The sequence below is a fragment of the Aulonocara sp. 'chitande type north' Nkhata Bay genome, linkage group LG3 (assembly GCF_057382095.1).
Source record: "Aulonocara sp. 'chitande type north' Nkhata Bay isolate Kocher_YH1m ecotype deep benthic linkage group LG3, A_spYH_male_GT1.1, whole genome shotgun sequence".
In the NCBI taxonomy this organism is placed as follows: domain Eukaryota; kingdom Metazoa; phylum Chordata; class Actinopteri; order Cichliformes; family Cichlidae; genus Aulonocara; species Aulonocara sp. 'chitande type north' Nkhata Bay.
This window is the reverse complement of record NC_141346.1, coordinates 5222233-5235687: the sequence shown is the minus strand read 5'-3', so window position 1 is coordinate 5235687 and position 13455 is coordinate 5222233. Positions and strand designations below refer to the sequence as shown.

The following is a 13455-nucleotide window of genomic DNA, read 5'->3' as shown; positions in this document are numbered from 1 at the left end:
ACGTGTGTCCACTGTACCATCTGGAACTCTTCTTGTCTCGTAATAACACAAACACTAAATCCTCCGTCTCTTGTGCTGTTGTGTAGCAGTGTGTACACCTGAGACTGTCACCTGTCTGTCTGTCCTGCACTCTCTCTCTGTTTCTTTCTCTCTGATTGTGGAATAAAAGTATGAACATGTGTTTATAAGTTACATTTGTGTTTGAATCCTGCAGCTTATCACACATTTGATTTCCATGTGTGACGACTGCAAGTGTCCAGAGTGAGGACAGACTGAGGGACCCACTGCTGCACATAATCTGTGAGGCTTTGCACCCCTGATGATCCACCAGGACAAACTCAGCAGTGTGTGAGGAAGAGGAGGAGGAAGAGCCAGCAGCAGCTGACAGATGGAGAGAATAGACAGACTGTTCCCTGTTTGTGAAGGACTGCTAGGAAAGTTTAACATAACTAACTGTCTGTCCTGAATCAGTCTTATTAGGTAATGTTCAAATAATTTTATCATCCCAGTGTTTCCAGTGTGGGAGAAAGTACTCAGGGCCTTCAAGCTACACACTATGAAAGGCAGCAACAAGTGTAATATTCAGAAACCTAAAGTCTGTATCAGCAGCAGAATGGAGCTAAAAATAAATGTTGGTTTCAGTTCTATGAAGCTTTGAGTATTTTGGATCAGTAGCTGCTGTGTTTGTTGCATCATATTGCTGTAACTGTTTATATGTTTTATATATTCTGAGGTAAGTTGATCTATAGTGTTGCCTGACCCAGGAGTGGTCAAAACATTTATAATTTTTTATTCAATCATCTTCCGGAAGAGAGAGCCCTGCACAGTAGTGATGGGTCATTCGCGAATGAAATGGCTCTGAGATCCGACTCTTTGAAGTGAACGACGCGAGCAGGCTCCTTATCGCGAGCCGTCACGTGGTTTTTGTTTTTTTTTTGGGGGGGGGGGGTTTGGTTTTTCTCTTTTCTTTCTCTCACCCTCTCTCTCGCACTTTTTTCCCGCTTCACTCTGCACGCGAGTCTTGTGCTTTGTGCTGGGCAGAGGGGGGAGGGGCGGTAGTTACACTCGCAGTAGCACAGGAACAGAGCCAGAGGGAGAGAGAGAGCCAGGGACAACGTCACATTAGAAAGGTATAGTAATCATCCACAACTATTTTCAGTTGCAGATGATAAAGGATTCAGAAAGTTTATTCATGCGGGCCTATATGACAGAGAATGTGCATGTTCTTTTTGTTTTCATATTATAATTTATATTTAATTGTGTTGTGGTTTGCAGTGTTTTGTGTTGTTTCACTTTAAATTTGTAAAAGGAAAAAGCAGAAAATTTAAATAGTTAAAAGTTGAAATGTGAATAGTTGATTTTTGTATTATATGATTTATTTATTACATTTTTTGTGGAGTGAATAAATAAAAGTATATTTACGGTGGCCCCTACAGACAAAGCACGTACAAACTCCAAAACATGTAAAAACACGTAAAAACTCAGAAGCACATAAAACTCAGAAGCACATAAAAACTCAAAACACGTACAAAAGACAACAGAAGTGCTCCAGGATGCTGGGCGCAGTGTGGAGCTTTTGTTATCTTGTGGCCACACAAGCCAGCAAGTACCAACGACCGGATTAGGTGTGTGGTAATAACAGGTAAATGAACTTTTTTTTAAATTATTTGAATATATATGAGTGCCTGTGTATAAATACACAAACAATACACACATGCTTTCAATTGTGTAATTTAAGTGATCTAGTAGCTCTGCTTTGGAAGTTCAGTTCATGCTAGAAATGTGTTTTATATTTATATATAAACATATATAAATAAAACCACTTTTTTTTACGTTAGTAATTCCTTTTGTGCACAATTTTATAGTATTGTTAATAATAAATTAATTAAAGCAACAAAAGAACCTAAAGAGCCGGTTCGGAGCCGAAAGAGCCGGCTCTTTTTAGTGAGCCGAACCGAAAGAGCGGATCTCTAAAAAGAGCCGGAAATCCCATCACTACTGCACAGCCCAAAGCCAGTTGCAGAAACTCTAACATTAGAAGCTCAATATGTGTCTGATATGGTGTTATTTTGGTACTTCACACGTCACACAGTTTCAACACAAACAACTCCTTATATGGTACAAGTTTAACTCTGTTAAATGTAATAAATTGTGTTTTCATTGATGCCTGGATGGCAAACTTAATTGTTACACCTGGTAAAGCAGCAATGTTATTAAAGATGAAAGAATTTAGACAGTTTTTAACTCTCAGTGTGTCGCAGTGTTCGTTTGACTTTGGGACCTGAAGGGACGGAGTTTTGTACCCAGGTTACTCTGCGAGGCTCCTGACTACGATAGTTATAACGCTCTGACAGTCCATCAAGTAGTGCGGCTTGGTAGCTTACCAAAGTCATACTAAAACATTTTTGACAGATTTTTTAGCGCCGTGTACCACATAAAATCTGTTTGAGGTTAGTAAGCACAACCAGAATTCATACATAAGGTACGCCGGATTATAAGGCGTACTGACGATTTTTGAGAAAATTAAAGGATTTTAAGTGTGCTTTATAGTGCAGAAAATACGGTATACAGAAGAAAATAATATATCGCGATATATATTGTTACCGCACATGCTTCAAATTATACGGCAATATGGATTTTAGGCCATATTGCCCAGCCCTACTTACTTTTTCTTACTTTCTTTTTTACTGTTTATACTGGAGCACCGTAACCAACATAATTTCCCCTAGGGATCAATAAAGTATTCTGATTCTTATTCATATGACAAACAGACTCAATAGGAGATGTAGCCTAGAATTAAACGTCTACATTTCAAAGAAACACATAGGTCAGTACCTCACCAGTGTCTCTAAACATTTAGATTCATAAAATTCTGAGTTTAGTTATCAAGGACACGAACGAGCAAACATGCCAGTTCTGAGGGGAGTGTACACATATTAATGTCCGTGCATGTCGAGCTTTTCACAGAAGAAATGGTGGCCATAAGATTTTTATTTTGGTAAAGGATACATTCCAAGTGTCCTCGTCTCCTTTTTTCCATACAGACAGAAAAACTTCACTGCATAGGTCTTCCACTCCACAACAGCAACATTGTCTAACTTAAATAGTTATACTCCCATAAGGCTTTATTTTCTATAGTGCCAGGATAAAGCAACATTAAATATCATCCATCCAGATCATCTTTAACAAAATATTTCCACTTTGTATAAACTCACACTGAAGACCAAAATAATTGTCACACATGATAAAACAGAATTAAATAATAAATTGTCTCTTAATTAAACAACTATGTTTTAAAGATTACATCAAACTCAATATATCACTATTGTCTCAAACCTTAAGCACCACAAAATATTCAGTTTCATTAACAAGGAACTAGCAAACGTGACGGGTCTGGAGGGGAGCATGAATGGGCTCATGTCCAAACATGTCTGTACATGTTTAGCTTCTAGCGGGACAAATAGTGGTGAAAAGTCAACAAATGTTTTTTGATAAAAGGACATTCCACGGGTAACCTGTGTTTTCCCAGACTGGACAAGTTCAGTTTCACTTGAGAAAAAGACATCACTGTTTGAACCTGTAATTTTTTTTTTCAGTTTCATTTTAAGACGGCATTGTTCTAGCCCCATAGACAGGTTGCCAGAAAGACATACAACCATTCAGGACTATGGACAATTTAGAATTGGTAACATGCAAATGTCTGGACCATGGTAAGGAACCTATGGAGGCACATAATCAAACATCGGTTCCATGTTTCTTGATTGTAATATTACTCTGTAATTTCTCTTTTCTATGCTAATAAATATAGGATTGACTATTGGGACTGATTTGGATTTGAAAGGGTGACATTATCAAGAGATAATCAGCAGACTAGTGCACCAAAGGAAGAAATCAGTCCTACGTATTTATTTAATATCCACATGGAACAACTCTCCAAGTCTTACTGGAGGCCAAGACCCTGCCATCCAGAGTAAGTATCTGTTAGATACCATATTTCTAAGAGTTTCAAATGTGACCTTGTGACTCTGGTGAAAGCTCCCAAATAGCTTCAGTGATATACTGGTTCATTTCCTTCTCTACCTCCAGTTCCTTCACCACCAGAGGAGTGATATTCCACATTCCTGCAGCACTCAGGGTCAGGAGTGTCTCCTTGGGTAGTGGGCACACAGAGTGGTGGATCCGTGTTATCTCTTGACTAATGAGCTCATTTTAAACAGAAATAAGTTCACTAATGATGTTGTGTGTGCTGCACTCTGAAACTCATTCTTTTCTATCGCTTGCACCGGGCAGTAACAGTTTCTCACTGCATTGAGCAAAGTGGAGGATAATATACAGAGTGACACATATTCCAGAGACCAGTAAATATGTATTTACTGGTCAACCACAACATGAATTAAAACATGGGTGGGTTCCACTGTTGCCAAAGCAGTTCCTCATAGAGGGTAATATGATTGTTCGTTTTCTCTGTATGTATTATTGTAGGGTCTACCTTATAAAGTGCCTTGATGAGATTGAATTGAATATAAGGTTTCTGGACCAGGTAACATCCCAGGTCATACTGTCAAAGCATGTGCTCACTAACTGGCATCTGTTTTCACAGACATTTTCAGCTTCTCACTGTTTTTATCTGTAGTCTGCTTTCAACACTATAAATCATTAAATCAGCCACCATCAGTGAGTCTGCTTACAGAGCAGAGGTAAGAACCCTGACATCATGGTATCGGGATAACAACAGACTGCACGGCAGAGGCAAATCCCCATTTATATTGAGGGGACAGAGATGTCAGATGCTTCAGGTTCCTGTGGATTAACATCAGGTTTGCCATTCATCCCAAAATACACACCAAATTCTATCAATGCAGCATCGACAGTATTCTGTCTGGCTGTATCATAAGCTGATATGGCAGCTGTTCTATGGAGGGTGGTCAGATCAGCACAGAGTATCAGCAGCTCCGAACTGCCAGCCATCTAGGACCTCTACTCACTGTTGTAATAGTAATTTTACAATGTATGTTGAAGGGATATTACTGCCCTCTGTTGGTGTGTTTGTGCATTACACTAAATAAAAAGGTGTTCGTTAAAAACATCACTCACAGCGCTGTAAGAGGAAGGCTCAGAAGACCCTCACTGATCCCAGCCACCCCACCCATACACCCTTCCCATGGTACAGCAAGATCTATACCCAAACCAGCAGATTCAGGGACAGTTTCTACTCCATACTGAAATATAGGACAGTTTATTTTGCGCAATCACATTGTATATGTATATACAGTAGTTTTAATAATCTGCATTTATTTATTCTAATTTCTTTTAATTAATATTAATTTTGATTTATTTGTACAGTTCAATCTCTTATCTATTGTGTGTAATTTTTCTTTGCTGAAAAATTGTGGGGCTCTGAGCTTAAGATTTTAATTGCCGGTAGTAATGTGCCACATTACCTGTATATGAAAATAAAACTTGAGCTTGATATAGTCAGTACTCTTTCATCTGCAGTCAGAAACAGCATGAGGAGGAGCTGCAGAGGTGCAGATGTGAAGTAACTGTGAGCGGCTAAAAAGCTTGGCTGGATGTAGAAGGATATCAGCTCCCGTTTGGAATATGCAAGATTAAATCTTGATCTTAAATGTGAGTCAGCCAATACATCCCCAGTCAAACTTTATCAAGAGAGAACTTCTTTCATCTACAGAAGCAGTTATTGTGCAACTGTGACAAACCTCTGAAAATAGCAGCAGCTCTGCTCATGACTGCACAGATCTGAGCTGATTTTAACCGGACTTTCGGTTCTATTTTAAAATGCTGTGAGAACAGGTCAGTTAGACAGCTGAAGTCAGAACTGAAGACAGTTCAGTTCTGCTTTGTTTTCAGTGAAATCTGATGAAGCATTACTGAGGACCAGGAATTTGTGTGACTCTGGAGAGTTAGTGGAGAGTTTTAGGACGGAGCCAAAGTTTTAGCTCTGCATTCAAAACTCTGAAGATGAACAAACCTCAAACTTATAAAATTCACATAATCTGAACATATTTTTGGGCAGTCTGCTAATGTCCTATTTTATGGAAAGTGACTGAAAAATAATATAAGTACCAAACTGAATGGACAGTCTCAGAAATACGATCATCTGCATCTCAGTGTTTCCTGTTCTAGTTTTCACAGTCTTGCGTTCCGAACTTGCTTGGCTCTCTGGGCTCTCTGCAGACATCCTGCTCCTCCTTTTACTCTCCCACCGGGATCCAACCCGGCTCAGCTGAGGGGTGCCTGTAGCCAGCCTCCTCGCTCCTTGTTCAGCTTCCTGTCCCAGCCTCAGCCTGCTGAAGCTGTGATCTCTGCACAGCCAAAGCTTGACTGTGCAGCTCCCCTTGAACATTGTGACCCTGGACTATCTGACACCTCAATGACAGTAATTTTGTTTTTTTTTCCTCTGGACTTTTTCTCTGTCTGAATGTGTTGAACCCGTAACTCAGCGCTGAGTCAGTAAATCTAAATAACATATCCTTTTGTTCTCCTGAACTGGCTGAAAATAAAACTGTGCGTGTAGATTTCGTATATGAACCTGCATCTATTTGTGGCGATGAGCCAGAACTTCCTAAGACTGGTTAATGGCCGGAGTTTCCTAAGATGGCTTTTTGTGCTCTGTCAAAGACTAATTTTCATGCTTCTCAGTCAGAAAGAGTTTCTGAAGCAGCTCAGTCTGAAACAATCAGCAATATAACTCAATTAGCTCAGTCTGAAAGGGGTTTATCTCCTGGGCTCACTCTGGTTCTAGTAATTCTGTGCTTGCCTCCCCCAAGACCTTGTTTTCAGTCCCTGTCACAGATCATAATGAGTCAATTCCTGTTAGTTATATTAGTTATATCCATATGAACAGTAAAAATGAACTTTTTGCTAACTCTGTGTAGACAGAGGACCCGTTTTCACTACCTGAGTGAAAGTAAATTCAGAGCTCTCTGTGTCTGTAATTTCTGAGTTTCCCTCTGTGTCTTCTGCTGAGGCTTTCTATCAATCAGAGCAGGCCTGCTCTAAGACCCTATTTTTATTGCGCTAACTGGAGCTCACTTGGCCAGGGAAGATTGTGCCTGTGTTTGCTGCCACAATCTGTCATGTTGTCTCTCAAAGTAAAATGGAAATGATTACACATGCTTTCATTTATCCCACCTTAATTATTATAATTCATCAGAATCAGAATACTTTATTGATCCCTGTGTCACGGTCCGCTGTGACAGACCGTGTGGAGAGTGCGTGGAGGACTCAGGTGCAGACACAAGTGACTCGGGAGTGAACTTTAAACAAAAGCGAGCCTTTTATTGTGGCTGGTAACATAAGAGAAACGAACAAGAATAAGGGCAGCACAAAAGCAATAACTAAACAGAAACCTAAACTGGGGAATGAACTAAGGTAAGGCTATGATTTAGAATACAACAGACCGGGCATGGAAACACGGCGGGTGGGAACACAGACGACGCGACACAGACTGTAAGAAACACAGAGACTAAATACACATGAGGGATGATCAGGGGAAGTGGCCACACATGGGAACACAGCTGATATACATGAACTTAACGACAGGACAGGAGGAGTGAAACTGAATACACTGACATTCAATACAGACTTTCAAAGTACAACAGGAAACATGGAGATTAGACATGACATGAACCAAACATAACCATGCAGACATGACTCATGACAGATAGACGCACGAACCAGGGAGACTCAGTACAGGGGAAGATGACAGAAGCGACAGCATGAACTTGACAACACAAGACACACGGACATAAACACATGAAGGGCAAGGGAGGCTATATACAAGGGTAATATAATTACAAATGAGCTGGAATAACTAAATGAACCTAAACAATCAATAAACATCAAAATAGACTAAACACAAAACACTGGGTCGCACGACCCAGGACCATGACACCCTGGGGGAAATTATTTTTTGTTACAGTGCTCCATTATAAACCAACATTAACAAGACAGACAATACGCTAACTAAGAATAGTACAATATATACAGGCATATAGGGCTTTGGAGTTGACGTCATGCCGCAAAGCATTGTGGGAGCGCGGCACCATTTTCGGGGTCTACGAATCAAAACAAACACACTGTGTTGGAACGACGACTACAAGATGCTTAAAAGCAGCTCAAAAGAGAACGGACTGTATAGAGACCGATTGCGTCCAGAGGCGAAGCAGCGGTACTTGCAGAAAATAGCGTGCATTGGAGTGGAGTAGAAACCTTGAAGACCAACTGCTCGAGTACTGCGAGTGAAATGCGTTTGATTTCCCTGCAATCATTCACATTAGGGCAGCATAAATTCATTCATGAGGGGAAATTACAGTGAGAACATGTGGAGGCTGTTAGAGGGATAACATAGTGAGTTCAGTGCATTGATGTGGCATTGTCCTGAAGGATTTAGTTATTCTTTATGGTTAAAGAAATTGCACTAATTTGTTAATGTTTATTTTAAATAATCCTAATTATACATCTTGCTTCCATGTTTGTATCCTGTGTCACTAAAAAGACATTTTATTTTAGTTTTATACATTGATTAATGACCTGCGGAATCTCCTTATCATGTTAAGTGATTCATAATTGTCACTTTATGCTTTCTCCATCTCTAAAGTGATGACATCCTTGCATTACATACTTTAGGTTCATTTTCTGCAGGCAGGTTTCTGACAGAACAGGCAGATTAAGAATATAAGATGCAGCGTTGATGCACGTTGAGCTGCAACGTTAGGGCATTATTCCCCTGTTTGAGCAGATTATCCCTGCATCGCCTACAGATGGTTCAGAATGCTGCTGCGAGGGTTCTCACCAGGCTCTCTAACAGGTCCCATGTGAGAACCATTTTGGTGATCAATTTCAGAGCCCTCAGATACTTCCCTATATCAGTGAACTACTTCAGTCATACAGAGATCTCTGTGATCAAAGCTTGTTGTCTGTACATTGGTCCAGCTTAAAGACCAAAGGTGACAGAATCAGAATCAGAAAGACTTGATTCATCCCCGAGGGGCAAATAAGATCCAAGAGAGCAACATGATGTTGAAGATAAGGACAGGGCATAAACAGGCAATAAGAGTGAGATAATAAATACACAGAATATACAGTATATACACAGTTTTAAAATTACACAGTTTTTAAATTAAAGTGACTGAATAGGTGAATAAATAACTGTAAGTGACTAAAAGTGAATTAAGTGTTGGCATTATAAAAATAGTGCAGAGTAGTTTATGTTTCTGGTGTGGGAAATGTTCTTATCGGCTGGAGTTAAAAAGCAGGGTGGCTTTGGGGACAAAGGTGGCTCTCCTCCTCTCAGTCTTGCAGGAAATTTAGTGGAGGCGTCGCCCAGAGGGGAGCCATTGAAATGCGGGTGAATAAGAATCAGAATCAGAGTACTTTATTAATCCCGAAGGAAATTAGGGTTACAGCAGGCAGCACGCTAATGGCACATGCGCACTTACAAAGGAACCTTCTGACCAACTTTACACAAACATCACATTGGGCAGACATGTCAGAAAGGTAGGCTGATAGGAAAAAAAACAACAACGAAAATACATAACATGAGGTGAGAGGAGGAGAAAAAAAAACTCCACTCAGACTGAGCTCCTAGTGGGAGAACAGTTTGATAACAGAAAAAACACCTCAGCACAAAAGCACATGACTATCAATACACCATAGAAACACAAGACAGGCAACAGGGGCGGGTAAAGGTGAGAGAGAGCCGGCGTAGACAGCGCATCTGGTCCTGCAGCATGTCTGCACTGGTCCAGTCGACCGCCATCTTCCCTGGTAGGGCACAAGCATCGAAGGCGTTTGGAAAGGGAGGGGGGATCAGTGTGTGCATATCAGTGTATGTGTGTGTGTGTGTGTGTGTGTCCAGAGTTCAGCTGAGACAGTGTCCTTCGCCCAGTCGCCCAGTAAACAGTCTTCCAGCCAACCCAGGTGGCCTTGCATGGAATGGGAAGAATAGTCAACACACAGTTGTTATCTGGGAGTTTTTGTTCAGCTCCAGCCTTGGGCCTGCAGCTGGCGCCGAGGTATCCGCATTCTGATGTTGATGTTGTTGATTTTTCTTTTATGCGAGCAGCTCAGGAGAATTTCAAAGCTGTTCTTTAACACTCCGACACTGGTCTCAATCTCCCGTTGGAGAACCGCGAGCCTCCCCATGATGGTATCAAACTCCCGTTCCGTGGTGTTGTCATTCTTTTGATTCTGAGACCCCACAACTGCAGTGAGCTGTCTTAACCATGCTGCTTTCGTTGTGAGAAGTCACGCCTCGTCCCACCGTTTCAATCCCAGCAGGCAGCCTTAAGGGGGTGTGAACAGCCGGTTCCGCTCTCTTAATTCTCCGATAAGTCAGGGCCAAGCCAGCTCCGATCAGCAAGAACCCTGTTATCATGGTTCCGAATAGGTAGATATCTTCAGCGTCCTCGATCGACAGTCCCACCAGGCACACAATCCTCCATGTCTGCCACCCGTGTATCCGGCAGGGAAAGTCCCTCCAGGGCACTCGGGCTTTCCTGAGCCCAGACTTCTCGTTGAGAAAAGGGTGTCAATAGCATTCAGAGACCAGTTGATCAAATCTATAATTCTCTTTTAGGTTTTAGAGAATGACTGTGAGAGACTGTTCCAGGGAAAGTAATGCACACGAAACAGGACAAGGACACAAGAGGCTAAGCAGGGAAGATAAGGGGAAGGAGGAGAGGAGAAAAGTGCGACCGCCTTCGCGGAGACCTGAAGAAGTAGTCAAAGGGATCACTGATGATTTTGGCTGCCTGTCTAAGTCAGTCTAAGTCAGTGCCTGTGCTTTCAAGGTTGTGGCCCCAAAGCTGCGGCTCTCACTTCCACTGGAACTAAGATCTGTGAACACTGTTGATATCTTTAAAAAGACACTTGAGACCCACCCCAGGGGTGACCCTGCACAGGTGGGAGACCTGATTGTTCCTTTGAGGCGAGTTAAAACTCCTCCTAACATCAGTCCCTGGGTGACTAAATCTGTGATGTCCAGCATACAGAAAATTAATCTCAGCATCCGTGCACAAAAAGAAACCATCGTGCATGCGCGAGTGACTGCTTTACATGCATTGGGGGCAACCGTGGCTCAGGGGAATGGGAAGCTCATCTGTAACCGGAAGGTTGAAGGTTTGATCCCCCTGCTCTCTCTGTCCTGGTCGTTGTGTCCTTGGGCAAGACACTTTACCCTACCGCCTACTGGTGTTGGCCAGAGGGGCCGATGGTGCGATATGGCAGCCTCCCTTCTGTCAGTCTGCTCCAGGGCAGCTGTGGCTACAACCGTAGCTGCTTCCACCAGTGTGTGAATGTGAGAGTGAATGAATTGTAAAGCGCTTTAGGTGCCTAGAAAAGCGCTATATAAATGCAAACTATTAATATTATTATTGCTACAGTTTCACGCTCTCTGGCCCTTCTGTCTTCAGAGTTATTGAAATTTATCATAGAAGGATCCGGTCTGCAGTCCACATGATTTCAAAGCTGTGATGAAGCTGTTGGTGCACATTTGACTTTCACACAGTGTTACAGCTTCTGACCTGCACATTATTCTTTCTATCTTTCCCTCTAACCTCTGATCCTCCAGTTGGCTCTGTGTTCGACACTGTAAACAGCTTTTATTGTGAAGGTTCTCAGAGGAGGGGACTTCCTGTGAAAGAGAACTTTTTTCTGTGCCATCAGCTGCAGAGTAACAGCTCTGCTCTGACAGCCGTCGGTGAGCCTGAGAGGATCAGCTGTAACGGGATTGTTACTGAGGATGAAGATGATGATCCTGCTCCTCTTACTCGGTAAGAAAGCTGCTCTGATCCTTTGAACACACACACACAGGTGCACGCATGCACACACACACACAAACAAACACACACATGGATGCATGCACACACACACACATGATTCTTAAACCATCAGGAAACATGGAGTAATAGTTCAATGCAGCTGAACTACATTAAAACAAAGGTTTATTTATTCATTAAGGTAAATGTGCTTCGTGCAAACTGAATTTCTACAGTCAAGCATGTTTTTATATGACCACACTGAACTACCCTGTGGTCATGTGGCCAAATGTGAAGCTGGGTGTTCACAGTGAGTGCGGAACACTTCAGTAAAACCTCCACATTGACATTATTTATTAACTGCTCATGTCCACTGATTAAGCTCTTTTATGTGATGAAGCTCGTTCATGTGATGAAGCTCACTCCCATGGCCTCCATGCAAGATGGACCTGCTCCACCCGCTGAACACTGAGCTGTGTTCATGTCTCTACATGGTCTATGTGATGATCTGACGTGTTTAACCTTAGAGTGCAGGGAGGAGTCTGTACTACAGGAAGTGCCCACTGAGCCTTTTTTAGATTTAAGCTCACACCCCAGCAGGTGGAGGAGCCAGAGAGAGAAAAAAGAAGCCGTGTGGGGAGCGTGGTTGTTCAGTGCTGTAACTTCAGCTTGACCACAGTGGAACATTTACCCACACCCTAAGATATCAGTACTACATATAAGCATCAGTACCCACATGCAGTATCAGTACAACAATCAGTATCAGTACTACATATCAATATCTGCACTACATGCAGTATCAGTACATACAGTAAATCAAATCACTTTTATTGTCACATCACATGTGCAGGTACACTGGTTCAGCACATGCAAGTGATATTTTGGGTGTAAGCTTCACAAGCAACAGAGGTGTGCAAAATACAATAACATAAGATAAGATAAGATAACCTTTATTAGTCCCACACGTGGGAAATTTGTTTTGTCACAGCAGGAAGTGGACAGTGCAAAAGTTATGACGCAAAAATTAGAATACAATAAGAATAAATACAGTACACAGCTGTACAGAATAGAATAAAATAATATACTATATACAGTAGAATAAAATAGAATAAAAATATACAATAAGATAAAAATAGAATACGAATGCTATATACAACTGAGTAAAAATACAACGATGCCAGAAAAGATTATTGCATTATTGCACTTATATGTATGTATATATATATATATATATATATATATATATATATATATATAAATATATATATATATATACACACACAAAGACACGCATATATGTATGTGTATATATATATATGTGTGTGCGTATGTGAGTGTATATATATATACATACAGAGAAAAGGTGGGAAAATAAAAACATCTTGATGATTGAGTTTAATGACAAAAATGTTTCTATTGCTCCATCAGGTGAACAGAGCTCTGCTGTCACATCCATGTTGTGCTTTCTTCTTGCTAATGTTCACGTCTTTGCTTCAAAATGAAACTGGTCCTCATCTTCCTCCTAAATTCAGAGCAGCTCTGAGAAAAAAAGTAAAATACAAATGAGAGGTTCATCTAAAACTTTACAGAATAAAGTCAGTAGAGTTGGTTCCACCTTTACGCTGTGCTGCAAACCAGTCCATGAGACTTTGTGGTGCAGGGAACAGCTCTGATT

General features: G+C 41.3%; 1 protein-coding gene across 1 annotated transcript in view; it reads right to left on the bottom strand.

Annotated features, from left to right (window-relative positions):
* Nucleotides 1-13455, bottom strand: part of LOC147333619 (protein NLRC3-like) — a 231567-nt gene that overhangs the window by 25393 nt on the left and 192719 nt on the right. The gene's annotated exons all lie outside the window — the stretch shown is intronic.